The sequence below is a fragment of the Schistocerca nitens genome, chromosome 5 (assembly GCF_023898315.1).
Source record: "Schistocerca nitens isolate TAMUIC-IGC-003100 chromosome 5, iqSchNite1.1, whole genome shotgun sequence".
Classification (NCBI taxonomy): domain Eukaryota; kingdom Metazoa; phylum Arthropoda; class Insecta; order Orthoptera; family Acrididae; genus Schistocerca; species Schistocerca nitens.
This window is the reverse complement of record NC_064618.1, coordinates 68,072,190-68,087,635: the sequence shown is the minus strand read 5'-3', so window position 1 is coordinate 68,087,635 and position 15,446 is coordinate 68,072,190. Positions and strand designations below refer to the sequence as shown.

Genomic DNA, 15,446 nt, shown 5'->3' with positions numbered 1-15,446 from the left:
AAATCCTGAAATAAAACTTTGCAAATTACCCCTCCAAATAATTTTATAATCTAAACACAGATTCACTTATTTGTTAGCCTACTTTCAACTTCTCAATGTACAGTCTCAATTCTGTCACATTTCTTAATCCTAGAAGTTTTCCTTAAAAAGTTTATTTGAGTCGGTAGGCATTAGGGTTCGGACGTTCTGCCACTAAAAATGCGCCACAGTACACCTCAAAATTTTTTTTTATTTCTCCATCCACTTCGCTGGACTTTTCTTTCGTACGTACTGGGACTTTGTCTCCTATTTTGTATTTAATTGGTTTGTACCGCTCATCATGCCATTTCTCCCTTTCCGCTGCCAGCTTCCCCATACGAGATTTTACCGCCTGCTCCCTCTCAGTGGCCGACTCAGCTAGGCGCTGCGGGAACTCCACAATTTCCGTTAATAGAAATTTCTGTTTCACTCCCGTCATCACCTCCAAGTGCGAATATCCAGCTGCGATACTTTTCACGCTGTTTAGAACGTCCTCCAATGAAAGTACGTATTCCACCCATTTTCAGTGCCTATCACTCGCGTTAAATCCGACACAGTCTTCCAACTTCTCGCATTTACCGCTCGTAAGGATTACTCGCCGAGTAATACACGGATATTTTAAAGTGTTTTATACCCTGGTCGTTCATAAATTTCTTACAAACGTTTGATGTAAACTGAGACCCGTTGTCAAGTAACAGCCTTTCTGGTTTGATTACATTTTTAAATAAATCCATTTTTAATGAGGCTATCAGTGTCTTGCTATTAGCTTTCCGTATCGGATAAGGCTTAATAAATTTTGAAAAGAGTTCCACAACTGTAAATATGTACTTCATATCGCCAGGTCCTGTGGGCAGTGGACCAAAATTGTCAACCGCCATTCTATCTCCTATCTTGGTCGGCATTATGCTTTGCATTTCCCCTTGTTGAGTTGCAGGGCAGTGTTTTACTCGCTGACATCGATCACAGGCAGCCAGCTGTGCGTGTACTCGTCTGGCGAGGTTATTAATGTGGACATATTGCTCTACACTTCTGGGCCCCGTAATGACCGTGACTTACATGAACGTTATCTATCAGCTGTTCCACATATTTGTCGGGGAAGCGCAGTCTCCAATGATCCGTCTTCTCGTCTCTACCGCGAAACGGCACACCATTGTGGATATTGAAAGATAGGGGTATTTTTCGTAATACTTGCTGTCAAAATTGAGTTTGATGTTCTTCATTTCAGAGTCATCATTGTGCACCCTCCGAATATCCCTGCAGACCACACTAATTTCCTTTTCCCCCGGTACTCCTTTCATGTACAGTAGCTGAAATTCGTTCTTTGTGTCCTCCCCTCCATTATCTCCCTCTCCAACGGACAGCTGAGACAGAGCATCGGCAGTACAGTTCTCGGTCCCTTTAATGTAGCGTATCTGGTAACTAAATTGCAGCACGAACATTGCCCAGCGCATGAAAAGGTCGTTTAGTATTCTACAGTCCTGCAGAAAGCTAAGGGCCTTATGGTCACATTGCATTGTTACCTCTCTGCCTTCCAAATACACTTCTGGAAATGGAAAAAAGAACACATTGACACCGGTGTGTCAGACCCACCATACTTGTTCCGGACACTGCGAGAGGGCTGTACAAGCAATGATCACACGCACGGCACAGCGGACACACCAGGACCCGCGGTGTTGGCCGTCGAATGGCGCTAGCTGCGCAGCAAAAATGGTTCAAATGGCTCTGAGCACTATGGGACTCAACTGCTGAGGTCATTAGTCCCCTAGAACTTAGAACTAGTTAAACCAAACTAACCTAAGGACATCACAAACATCCATGCCCGAGGCAGGATTCGAACCTGCGACCGTAGCGGTCTTGCGGTTCCAGACTGCAGCGCCTTTAACCGCACGGCCACTTCGGCCGGCTGCTGCGCAGCATTTGTGCACCGCCGCCGTCAGTGTCAGCCAGTTTGCCGTGGCATAAGGAGCTCCATCGCAGTCTTTAACACTGGTAGCATGCCGCGACAGCGTGGACGTGAACCGTATGTGCAGTTGACGGACTTTGAGCGAGGGCGTATGGTGGGCATGCGGGAGGCCGGGTGGAAGTACCACTGAATTGCTCAACACGTGGGGCGTGAGGTCTCCACAGTACATCAATGTTGTCGCCAGTGGTCGGCGGAAGGTGCACGTGCCCGTCGACCTGGGACCGGACCTCAGCGACGCACGGATGCACGCCAAGACCGTAGGATCCTACGCAGTGCCGTAGGGGACCGCACCGCCACTTCCCAGCAAATTAGGGACACTGTTGCTCCTGGGGTATCGGCGAGGACCATTCGCAACCGTCTCCATGAAGCTGGGCTACGGTCCCGCACACCGTTAGGCCGTCTTCCGCTCACGCCCCAACATCGTGCAGCCCACCTCCAGTGGTGTCGCGACAGGCGTGAATGGAGGGACGAATGGAGACGTGTCGTCTTCAGCGATGAGAGTCGCTTCTGCCTTGGTGCCAATGATGGTCGTATGCGTGTTTGGCGCCGTGCAGGTGAGCGCCACAATCAGGACTGCATACGACCGAGGCACACAGGGCCAACAGCCGGCATCATGGTGTGGGGAGCGATCTCCTACACTGGCCGTACACCACTGGTGATCGTCGAGGGGACACTGAATAGTGCACGGTACATCCAAACCGTCATCGAACCCATCGTTCTACCATTCCTAGACCGGCAAGGGAACTTGTTGTTCCAACAGGACAATGCACGTCCGCATGTATCCCGTGCCACCCAACGTGCTCTAGAAGGTGTAAGTCAACTACCCTGGCCAGCAAGATCTCTGGATCTGTCCCTCATTGAGCATGTTTGGGACTGGATGAAGCGTCGTCTCACGCGGTCTGCACGTCCAGCACGAACGCTGGTCCAACTGAGGCGCCAGGTGGAAATGGCATGGCAAGCCGTTCCACAGGACTACATCCAGCATCTCTACGATCGTCTCCATGGGAGAATAGCAGCCTGCATTGCTGCGAAAAGTGGATATACACTGTACTAGTGCCGACATTGTGCATGCTCTGTTGCCTGTGTCTATGTGCCTGTGGTTCTGTCAGTGTGATCATGTGATGTATCTGACCCCAGGAATGTGTTAATAAAGTTTCCCCTTCCTGGGACAATGAATTCACGGTGTTCTTATTTCAATTTCCAGGAGTGTACATACAGAACTTCTGAACTTTTAGAATCCTCGGTAAAATTCCCTCAGATGTAAGAGTGTGTTCTAGATATTGAATTTACGCTCGGACAAATTCGAATTTGGGAATCTTTAACGTCATCCTTCCTAGTCTTAAGGCCACAAGCACTTCCTCCAGCAGTTTACAGTGTTTGTACTAGGATTCCTTCCCTATTAAAATGTCGTCCACATAGATCACCAAATTTCTCATTAAGCGTTTTCCAAAGACATGGCTTAGCCCTCTCACAAATACTGACACTGTTATCGTGATGCCGCACGGTACAACCTTAAACTAGTAGCTTCGTCCTTCGAATAAGAAACCTGTGTAACGTCTGCATTCTTCTGCCAATGGGATTTGCCAAAATCCTGAGGTCAAATAACACTAGACATCAGTTCCTCCATGTTACCAGGCAGGTCGAGTTCTTTCACAAATACCTTATTTATCTTACGTGCGTCTAACATGATTCTAACCGATTTGTCTTTTTTCTTTACAATTTCAATGGGATTACAGTAATCGCTTCTACACTGCTCTATAATATCCAATTCTAGCATTTGTCTTAACGTGGCGTTGACGGCTTCCATATCAGCAATAGGAATTATATAAGGCTTGCACCTAATTGGCTAGTGGGGCTTCAAACATCGTTCAAATGGCTCTGAGCACTATGAGACTTATCATCAGTCCCCTAGTCGAGAGACGCAACAGGGTAGTCATGGTGGATGGTGCTTACGTTCGATTGGCTGATTTCATCTGACGTCTGGTCTAGCTGTCTAACGTGGTTCGAGTATCATTCGTGTGTCTGTAAGTGTCAGAGCAACTAGATCGTTTTGTATGGCGAATCTCATGGTAATGGTAGAGCAGCCCGTCGCCTTTATCCACAATGTATGATTCCGTCACATACCACTTTCGCCACGATTGCGCAACGGTTTCGAGAAAGTGGTTCCTTCACTGTCATCAGGCGTGACTGTAGTGTTCCAACGAGACGCCGGAAGCCCGAAGCGGAGGAGGTGTTACTGTATCACACTGAAGACAACCCGTCAACGAACACACGTTCAATTTGTTTGATTATTATGCAGTGTAAATGTAAAACAAGTGATGTTCTGGGTCACGCCTATTAAATTACTTTCATAAGTGGTCACGTTACCAACATGTTTTCAAATGGTTGTAGTATGAACCCGGTATGTATCCACACATGTGTTCCTATTCAAAATATCAAATGCTCACTCCCTTATACAAGTCCTACAGGCTTGTTATGGGAATTTCTGAATACCCTGGATATCTACATACTTTTAAATCCTCCAAATTTAATTGAAAAGTTATGCGAAGCAAATGATCAAAGTAGACATACATTCCAACAGTGATATGTTTGGTTACACCTAAGGAGCAAACTTACTTTCGGGAACTGTTCCAGGAAAAGAAGCAAATAGACTACTGTGCAAAGGTAGGCCTGTATGTCATACACACATTAGGCTATAATTACAAAAAAAAAAATGCTTGTATACATGTTAAAGCAAAATATTCATATAGCGGTATCTAAACGTTTGAGACGTTTCCCTTGATCACATTTATAGTATTGCAAAATGCTAGAAGATGTTTGATAAATAATTTCTTTTTTCCCCGTGAAAATTGCTATTATTGGTCACGCACTGAATGACTAATTGCAGGTAAGGTTTCAAAGTGAGACGGTTTTGTAAGGTACAGTGAAATTAATGCACTGACAATCTAATGAAACAAGAACTCTATCTTGCACGTAGATATACTTCTATGCAGTTCTCTTTATTTGTCACTTCAGTTATCATTCAGTTTCTTGACATGTGTAAGGTACGATATCGTGCTTTGCTTGTTTCCTCATTGCATACGTTTATGCGCTATGAAAGAACACAGATTAGTTTTTTGCAAACGTGAACTGTAAAATTGTTGCGCATACGAGTTAAAAGCTGAAAATGTAACGAACAAGGTACAGTACGAGTAAGCGAAAAAGCTTTGGTTTTGGAGTTGCAGCTTTATTCGCAATCGATACAAATACTGAAATAGGAATTAAACGGATTACGAAAGCATATTTTTCGTATTATTTCCTTCCCTTCTTGGTAATTCGAAATATATCAATAAAAATTAAGTTACATTGAGGGCAAATGTGTCGTATTACTAGAACAAATACGCACTCAAGAGCAGGCAACCGTTCGAAATTGTCTTCCTAATAATATGCTATTCATGTAAGGACTGTAACTTTTAGTATTAAATACAGTTGTTGCGTGCACACGACAGAAATGATGAACTAGAGTCAATCGTAACCAGTACCCTAATAATGTTTTGGCCTACTTATTATCGCAGCAGGCTCCTCCCACTATGGCGTAAAAACAACGTAGAGCGTAAATAGCGCCATCTCCTTTTATTCTTTTTTTTTTTCAAGGCTACGGTCGCAGATAACTTCGCGCTGCCTGAGAAACAAAGCAAGTGCGTCTTCCGCCTTTATATCCAAGTTATCAGGGAAGCTAATAGTGAACCAATATCAACACCCCTTCAATCACCTATAAAAAGTTAAGTTGTAAACATATGAAGCAAAAACAGACTGTTGAAAAACAGACTGTGAAATGAAATAATATCGGAGATAATGTACTGGCACTTAAATTTAAACTGTGCATGATGGTGGCGACAGGTACGAGAAAATAGGTGGAACAGGAAAAGAAATGGGTACACGTTAGAACAATAGAGATGAAGAGCGGTGGAAGGAAATGCTGTGGGGTACACTGAGACATGAAAAGAGGGAGGCGAAGAGTACGAAATGAAGTAGGATGAAATATTTAAATGGTGAACTTTTTAGTAGAGGCAAGTAGAGATAGGTGTTAATTTTTGAAGGAAAATAAATGAGGCTGACCAAAGGAAACGTGTAAATTCTTTTTTTCGAATGAGATACAGAACTGTGCTCAGAGCTCAGGGTAGATGGTTCGAGAAACTCACAGCAGCTTTCGAGCACACCCTCTATGTGAGCCCTTCTGTTGTCATTATATGATGGTAGGAACTTGGTCTGCGACGCAACGTATTGGTATGCGTCCACACAATAGGGGTCGAAAAAGCAGACGTAGCATTTGATAGTCACCAACCTGTCGCATCAACCTTCGTAATTTGGTGTATGAGGGAATAACAACAGTGAACAGGAAGAAGTCCCGACATCGCTAATGTTGTTCTTTAACGCCGAATAGTAGTGGCAGTAGATTTCTAGTACTCATTCCGTATTCACTGCGTTGATACAGATTTGTCTGTGTTTAGAGTCGTTGCAAACGTTGCTGGCCGTGTCTTGCTACTTCCGTCTCAGTGGTGTGGCCAGTGATGTTCCGACATCAAGGAGCATCTGTGTCGTGTGGAAAACAGGCGCCAACCCGACGCCTATTGACTACACCACAATATCTTTTGTCGCTTTAACAATTCCTTTCGTCGTACTCTCTCTATTATAGCTATAGGAACGTAGCGATCGCCTGAGTATACTTACTACCTCAAAGGTCGTCCATAGATCATCTATTGCTGCCGAATTGTTAATGAATTTTGATTTATGTAAACTTCATTATTGATTTCAATCTTTGTTGGTATCTCCGTAAAACTCCTGGGATATGAATAAACAATTTGGATGAGTCAGTTTCTATCTCTAGTTCAAAATACACTCTTAGTGGCAGAATCATTTCACTACTATTTTCATTAATAATTTTAAAATCGTTTTCTAATAAACTTTTCTCTTGACTTACATAGCACAAAATAAATCTTGAGATTAAATTTTTTTTTATTTTTCTCAGTAAATCGAGCTCAGTAGGTATGTGAATTTCCTGCCGTAACCAGAATTATGTAGTAAATAAGTCGGCGGATGGGTACAGAATAATTTACAATACCATGACATGTTATAAGATAAAAATGCATTTCTTTTTTCTTGAAGGAGAGAGATGAAACCCGCAGCATCTTCAATGGGTTGGCTATGTTGGCTGGTAGCTTTTCTGTGTCGGCATATGTCAGATCTGTTAGAAAGGAAATATGCGATGTTGGTTCCATCTACTCTCGCTCCGCGACATGAAATAGAACACATACGATTATGTACATTATATTTACTATTCTGAAGTTAATATATATAAGATATCACTTAAATAAATTACTCTAACAACTACCTTAACGTCAGTAAAGTTTTTTGGATCTTATTGCCTCGGAAAGATTTGGCACACGGCATATTCCTCGACATTTGTTTGTACAAGCACTATATTGTTACGGTCTACATTCTTTTGTACAAGCACTATATTGTTAGTAACTTTATAAGAGCGAGGAATGCCTGTTTTGTGACCGACATCTTGCGTTATGATTAACACACGAGCTCTTTGTGGGAGAGTATAGGATATTTGTTGATGCGTTTTAGTTAGTGAACTTCCGACATTTTAAGTCTTAGGTCCTCCTCTATGAACGAAGTAATTCTCTCAGCGTTTGCTACTGCTGTTTTTCGAACATTTGTGTAAGACACCAATGCCTAGGTTAGCTTGTGCTGAAGTGCGTGGTTCTTCTGAGAATCATGTGTACCTCTTACGTCAATCAGACTTAGTACGTGCTCATAAAGAGTAATTGCGATGGCGTGCTGATACGTAATACTCCCGAATTATGTATGTGAAGTCCTGAAGATTTTTAAATAAAATAATCGTTATTAATCTTCTACACGTTTATTTCAAAAACAAGGTACCAGTTTATTGAGACTGTCACTGTAGAATGTTTGACTTTCTCAATGGAACCACAACGTCACCTCTGCATGACCCGCTTCTTCACTTTCAGAGTGAAGTTCTGGGAGGCTCTCTTGAAGTTTTGCAAGCAGATAAAATTTGTATGTTGCCAAGTCAGTACTGTCTGGAGGATGGTCGATGACAGTGGACCAAAATCGTCGGATTGTTGCGGATGTCGCTGCAAGGGCGTGTGGTGAGGCTCTATGTGGACAAACTCTTCGAATTCGAAACTCGGTTACAGCTCGCAACGACACAGTTACGTTAGACACCGCCTTGTTACACGCCAGCATTCGGAGCCTTCTAATGACACAGGGCGCCAAATATGTAGAAATGAAGAATAAAGATGCAGAATGTTAATGGCGTTTGTTTTTCTTATAAAGCTTCAAGAGTTTTATCATAGTAATATTACTTTCCAGGAGACGTTAGTATATATGAAAATGGTGGAATAACTATCGCGACATCTGTCGAACATGCTGAATCATCACCAATAAACATCACTATATGTTCTAAGTTTGATTACCTGTAACATGGAGGACATTATTATTTTGTGTAAATCTGTGTCAAAAAGGGCTCTGAAATGTTTCAGAAGAGCATTATTATAATAGAACTGTAGATGGCATTAGGAAGTAATTGTTATTATCACTGCATTATATCCTGATATCGACACGTCGGACTTGGTAAGGTACGCGGATGTAAAAACTGAACGGAAGTAACTTCAGCATACTGTTTCACTACCGAGTAACATTGCTCGACGAAGCTTGGAATGCTAACATTGTGTGGCTAGCATGGGAGCGCGTTGTAGGACGTGCATTGCCGTCCGTCGTGGTCACAAACCGCACTGAGAACTGTTGCCTGCCATTTTTAATGTCCAGGGGGCCATCATAAATCGTGGTGACTTCTGTCTAGTAATTGTCTTCGAAAATGTGTCTGTTCGGTTCGTGTTACTATGTATTTCTTTCAGTTACCTTCTTTCTATATATAGCCCGAGTTTCACCTAACTATGTTACTTTGCAGCGACACATAACGCGGAAGTTATTGCTGTTCTTAAACTGTTCACTCCATTGTAGTAAAGAAGTTTACGGTGAAATAATTTTTCCTAGAATGTGAGCATAATAGAGTAATGTCACTTCATGCATCGTAATAGAGACAAAGAGAGCAAAAGTCAAGAGCTATTAAAGTAGTTTATAGAATTGGCGAAAGCTTTTCATAATGTAAGCCATGATAATATAGACGTTGTTTCTTAACCGGTGTCTGGGTGAATCATTGAGGGAAGAAAGGTCCTGTATTTTAATCTACCTGGAATTGAAATAAATACTAATCTTAAAGTATACTGACGGTATGTAGTTACTGGCTGAAAGTAGGGTAGTCATAAAAAGTCTGTCGAACTGAATGGACAGAATACTAGGACGTTATGGCGGATGCATAGAAACATTTCAGACGAGAATTTTTCAAAAAAATTAGAAGTCCTCAAAAGCAGTGTAACAAATAATCTATTTTGTAAACAAGTTTGCAGGGAATATCTCAAGAAAGGCCAATATCTGTGTTATAAACCGGCCATTAATGGCAGTATTTGCAAGTAGGTTCTTTCGGAAAAGTTCTCTGCGTAGACTGATAAACACAAGACATGGTAGTGAAGGTGACTATAATATTTGATACATAATATGCGATGCTGGCAGTGCATGAAGTTTCTATTCAGTAACAGACAGTCACTGTGGTTTTTGGTGCACTATGACGTTTAGGTTGAGAATGTATCCCGTAGTGAAATTCTCACCGGAGACAACAGGCAATATCTGGAAGTATGTGGAGCACAGACTTGTTTGCAAGTGAAGCCCTGACATTAGTAAACCAAGAGAAGAAGAAATTTTAAAATTACGTAGTCAATTAAGGTATAGGATGAAGATGTGCTAGAAAGGGCATACAGGGAATACGTTCATTGTAACTGTTACGCTAAGGAAAGGAAAGTTAGTGTGATATCAGTCACACCATTCAACAACAGTCAAATTAACACTGGAAAGAAAAGTAACGGGCTGAAGTTTTTTTACACAGATAAGGACTACGAATTTCCAAATATGTTAACATGTATGTTGGCTATTCAATATAGAGATATTGTGATACGAGTAAGTGTCGATGCAGTTTGTTTCCGTACTATGGTGTCAATGTTGGTACCACATTATTGATAATTTTACAATATTATAAGAAATAACGGAGTATCGGTATTGGAAGTATGCACAAAAATAGGGCGTGAAATGGCAGCGTTCACTACTAGTTTAGTGAGAATTAAAATCTAGACAGTATCTACGTATAATGAACAAATCGTATACGTAGTATTAAAAATTACATACCGTAGGCATTCCATTATAAACGTCATATTTCAGATGTATAGAAGAGTAATAAAAAGTAATTACTCACTAACTCGGAAAAGTGATTGAAATATAGATTTATTTTCTAGATGGTCAATGAAAACATAGCGCAATTTCGTTGATTATCATTCCACTCCGAATGAGGAAATGTTGTAAGTAACTCAACACTTCTTAAACTAAAGCCTGTAATGTTTCATCAGTGTTATGTCAGGTATGGGTACATTAAAATTTGCAACAAGATCTGTAATAGTTTTGCCTTTTGTCTGGAATGTTTATCATTTATTTCTCACATTTGTATGTGATATACACTTAAGTAGTTTCAACATAATATACCGTAGCGCTATGTCCATATTTCGCATTGCATTCTAAATAACTCATTTCGTGTACAAGCGTAAGTTAGAGATGCATGCGATATAATTTCTTGCTATACTATAGGTATTGATACTTTTGATCCATTATTATCAAGTTTCCGGTACAGTTTTAGAAATCGGTATCGATACCAAATTTCTTATCGCTTTCGGGGCTGGAATATTCCTAGTGGTATATGATATTGTTGACATTAATACCCAGAGGTGTTTTGTTGTACTAAAATCGATAAATTTGTCACATATTTATTACATTCATTGTCTGTACGTGAAGAAACTCAGTTTCGGATAAACCTCTTTCTGGTGTGTTCTTTAAGGTTAATTAAATCAATTTTATAACGTTTTTAATGTTTTAGCAATAACTTTTGTAATAGTCTTTCAGTAACCGTGATCACCGAAACATGCAACAGGTAATTATAATGTCCACACAACACTTCAAGAAATCTGTAGCAGTGCAGATAAATAACCAAGAACTACATAATAAATGATATAGTAAGTAAAAGAAAAACTATTTTTTTTTTTTTTTTTTTTGTACAGTCGTGGTGAGTTTTATATGTGCCTAGCGTTCCTCATACGACACGCATGTAATCGATAGCGGGATCCTGCCTACATTCGATCCACATTTAAAGAACGGCAGCAACAACAGCTATTGAAAAGCGGTGTCGCAAATGTTCAAGGTTCAGTGGTGGAGATAGAACATAAAACAGCAAGGCGTCAGATCCGCCGACCGCCATGCCACCATGATGCTGAATGGTCTATCCGGCGAAATGGCAACGTCTCAGTCAGGTACACAACAGTGAAAATGTGGAGGGGCACCATACTGTTAAAATATGAAATCCTTGCTATCAGTTTAAAGTTTGAGCCGCAACTGCACCATGTACAGGTAGGTGATTTCGTAGGCAGTTTTCTATGTGAGTAAGAGCGATCTATAGACAGTCTCGTTGGGCATAGCACAGAAAACGTTAGCTTTCCAGAAATTCCAGACGTTTTTAACAGCTGCACGTGAATTCGGATTCTCCGTCCCCCATATGCGCGTGTTGTGTCGGTCGACCTTTCCGGAATGGTGAAAGGTGGCTTGAAGATGGGAGTTGAAGGTGCTTGTCGAATCAATGCAGAATTGCACTCGGCATCTGCTGATATATCGTATGTAAAGGTGTGGTGCTTATATTTGCACATACAGGTCTTCATCAACTGTTTTATATTTGTTCTGATTTGCCAGTTTTGTAACTTTTAGCACTGAAGATGACTATCCAGTATTTGAAACCTAAGACTTCCGCAATTAAGCGACAGATTTCGCGATCGATTTCTGTCCTTTTCGCCTTTTGAGAAACAAGTAAAGGTTTATACAAATTTTTGCTTATGTTGCCGATATTAGCAGGTGGTACCATATAAGAAAATGTAAGCGTTTTACTGAAGTTTGAACCGATATTTTTAGAGCGCGTTGGCGTGGACAATACTCTGCCGTTCCTTTTGGTTTCGTAGCTCCTCAGGCCGAGGACAAGGCGAGATATTGCCCTAATAAAGGCGCTCCAGACTGCAAGGCCCAGGGCGCTACGGCAGCCAGCCGCAACAGATCGGCAGAGCTTTGTTGGAACGCTTCGCTGCGCTGCCCACTCGCTCCCCCAGGGGCGCGGACTAAGAGATGGCCACTAAAAGGATTCGGAGCCCGATCGGGAGGGCTACAGAGGCGATACCGGCGTAGCTGGGCGGGGCAATTTCAGGGACTCCTGCGATAAAACCAAGAATTATGTCGGCAAATGCCCTTCGCCACATTCCTCGGAAACGCTAAGGAAGCGGTACTTTCGTGCTCCAAAACAGCCGCATCCCTATAGCTGGACGGTTATGGCTGGGGTTGTTTCTCTTCTTCCCATCGCCTGTGCTTACAGTGGTTCTCTTAGAGCCGTAATTTCTGCTTTCATGAAGCCACAGAGTGTTGTCACCGCGCAGTGAGACGTTTGCCTTCAGTTTGGTCCCAGCACGTAAGTAAATGGCGATGCTTTTTCATCATTCTTTTTTCTCCTGCGTACTTTCAGTGATCAGTGCCTACTTTAGCATAATGTCGGACAAGAAATCCGAATACCCAGGTACTGACTGCATTAACTTTTTTAATGCGAGGGTTCGATACGACGTGAATCGTCCTCAGACCCGATGACAACAGTGAAATAACTAATCACGAAAACGGTCTAAAATGATCAAATGTGTGGGAAACCTTATGGGACTTAACTGCTGCGGTCTTCAGTCCCTAAGCGTTCACACTACGTAACCTAAGTTATCCTAAGGACAACCACAAACACCCATGCCAGAGGGAGGACTCGAACGTCCGCCGGTACCAGCCACACAGTCCCTGACTGCTTACAACAGTAACCCGTCCAACTATGAGCAAATTTACATGATACACCACGCATTAAAATAATGGTTCAAATAGCTCTGAGCACTAAGGGACTTAACTGCTGAGGTCATCAGTCCCCTAGAACTTAGAACTACTTAAACCTAACTAACCTAACAAGGGAACCTCCCCATCGCACCCCCCTCGGATTTTGTTATAAGTTGGCACAGTGGATAGGCCTTGAAAAACTGGACACAGATCAATCGAGAAAACAGGAAGAAGTTGTGTGGAACTACGAAAAAAATAAGCAAAATATACGAACTGAGTAGTCGATGCGCAACATAAGCAACATTAAGGATATTGTGAGCTCAGGAGCCCCGTGGTCCCGTGGTTAGCGTGAGCGGCTCCGGAGTGAGAGGTCCATGGTTCAAGTCTTCCATCGAGTGAAAATATTAATTTCTTTATTCTCGCAAAGTTATGATCAGTTCGTTCGTTCATTGACGTCTCTGTTCACTGTAATAAGTTTAGTGTCTGTATTTTGCCACCGCACCGCAAAACCGTGCGATTAGTAGACGGAATGACGTGCCTCTCCAATGGGCACCGAAATCATTTGCTCGCAAGATCATAGGTCAACCAATTCCTCCACAGGACAACACGTCTGATATATTCTACGCGACACTGGTGACGGCATGTGCGTCACCTGACAGGAATATGTTGTCGACCCGCCTAACTTCGACACTTGGCGAATGGGTGAAAAGATTCTTCTACCTTGCCGATTTAGGTTTTCTTGTCGATGTGATAATCACTCCCAAAAAAGTGATGAAAACATAAGAGTTTGTCACATGAACTGCAACAGTTTCACAGTCGCACAGTTTTCCCTGTGCTCTGTCAAAACATATGTTTTTTAACGTTTTCAAATTTTTCCGTGTGTGCACCGTCAAATCCTGCATGTGTCCAAGCGAATCTGAACATGTCCTGGAATTTTGGAGAGCGAAATTGATTATGTTTTAGTGGCTTAACTTTAATAATAGTCTAAAAATAAAAAAATTTTCAGTCGAGGGAGGCTTGAACCAGAAACCTTTCATTTCGCAGCTGCTCACGCTAACCACGGGACCACTGCGCCTCAGAGTTTACAGTGCCCTTGATACTGCCTATCTTGCGCATGGACTACTCAGTTTGTATATTTTGCTTATTTTTTTCATAGTTCCACACAACTTCTTCCTGTTTTCTCGATTGATCTGTGTTCAGTTTTTCAATGCCTATCCTTGTAATTAAATCTGAGGGGGGTGCGATGGGGAGGTTCCCTTGTAAGTACATCACACACATCCATGCCCGAGGAAGGATTCGAACCTGCGACCGTAGCGGTCACGCGGTTCCAGACTGTAGAACCTAGAACCGCTCGGCTACACCCGCCGGCTTAACATAATGGTTTGGTAGAGTCCACGTTATTAATGTAGCCTATAAAGACACTGGCGGCAGGTAGTCTCTGGTACATTTGTGGCAGAGCAATAAAACACATAGACCCACGTGCCGTTGGCAACGGCCTTGCCGCAGTGGATACACCGGTTCCCGTGCGATCACCGAAGTTAAGCGCTGTCGGGCGTGGCCGGCACTTGAATGGCTGACCATCCGGGCCGCCATGCGCTGTTGCAATTTTTCGGGGTGCACTCAGCCTCGTGATGCCAATTGAGAAGCAACTTGACCGAATAGTATCGGCTCCGGTCAAAGAAAACCATCATTACGACCGGGACAGCGGTGTGCTGACCACACGCCCCTCCTACCCACATCCTCACTTGAGAATGACACGGTGGTCGGATGGTCCTGGTGGGCCACATGTGCCCTGATGACGGAGTGCTGCTGCTGCATATGCCGTTAGCGGTAATTTTTTATTATTTGGCAAGAATATTGTTCTTGGAGGTAGCAAAATAAAATCTTTGGTTTGTCACGCTTAAGTGACATTATGAAGACATATTGAAACATCCGTATACGCGCCAATTCAAGGATCACTTTTTCGAGATCTCGTAACTGTCTCCATTTGCCATGCATGAGTTTGAAATTTATCTCTAAGGTATGTACAAACCCTGTGAAGGTGGTAAGGCCTGGCACGTCGTGACGTCATTGTCGGGCTCGGGGACACTTCAACCGGCAACGTGTAGTGGGACATGTGAGATAAATGGCTACAGCTCACAGGTTGACGTGAACTATAACGTGGGTTAATGGTGCCACACTGGCACCAAATCTCGTCACAATTCTGATTAACACCACCGTCGACGTGTCACGCGATGGTAAGGTCGTCACATTTCCTCTTACCCACAATTCACCCCTTCTTCTGATCCCTCCGCGATGAGGTCGGAACCACGACACCCAGAGTAAAATTACGCGGTTGTCTTATGTATGCGCTAGGAAAATGCTCCAGACTCACCACTGTTCAGAATCGACAGGAAAAGGT

General features: G+C 42.7%; 1 pseudogene; it reads left to right on the top strand.

Annotated features, from left to right (window-relative positions):
• Nucleotides 1–14,532: 14,532 nt before the first annotated feature.
• On the top strand, nucleotides 14,533–14,650 carry LOC126261504 (5S ribosomal RNA; annotated as a pseudogene).
• The last annotated feature ends 796 nt before the right edge of the window (nucleotides 14,651–15,446 follow it).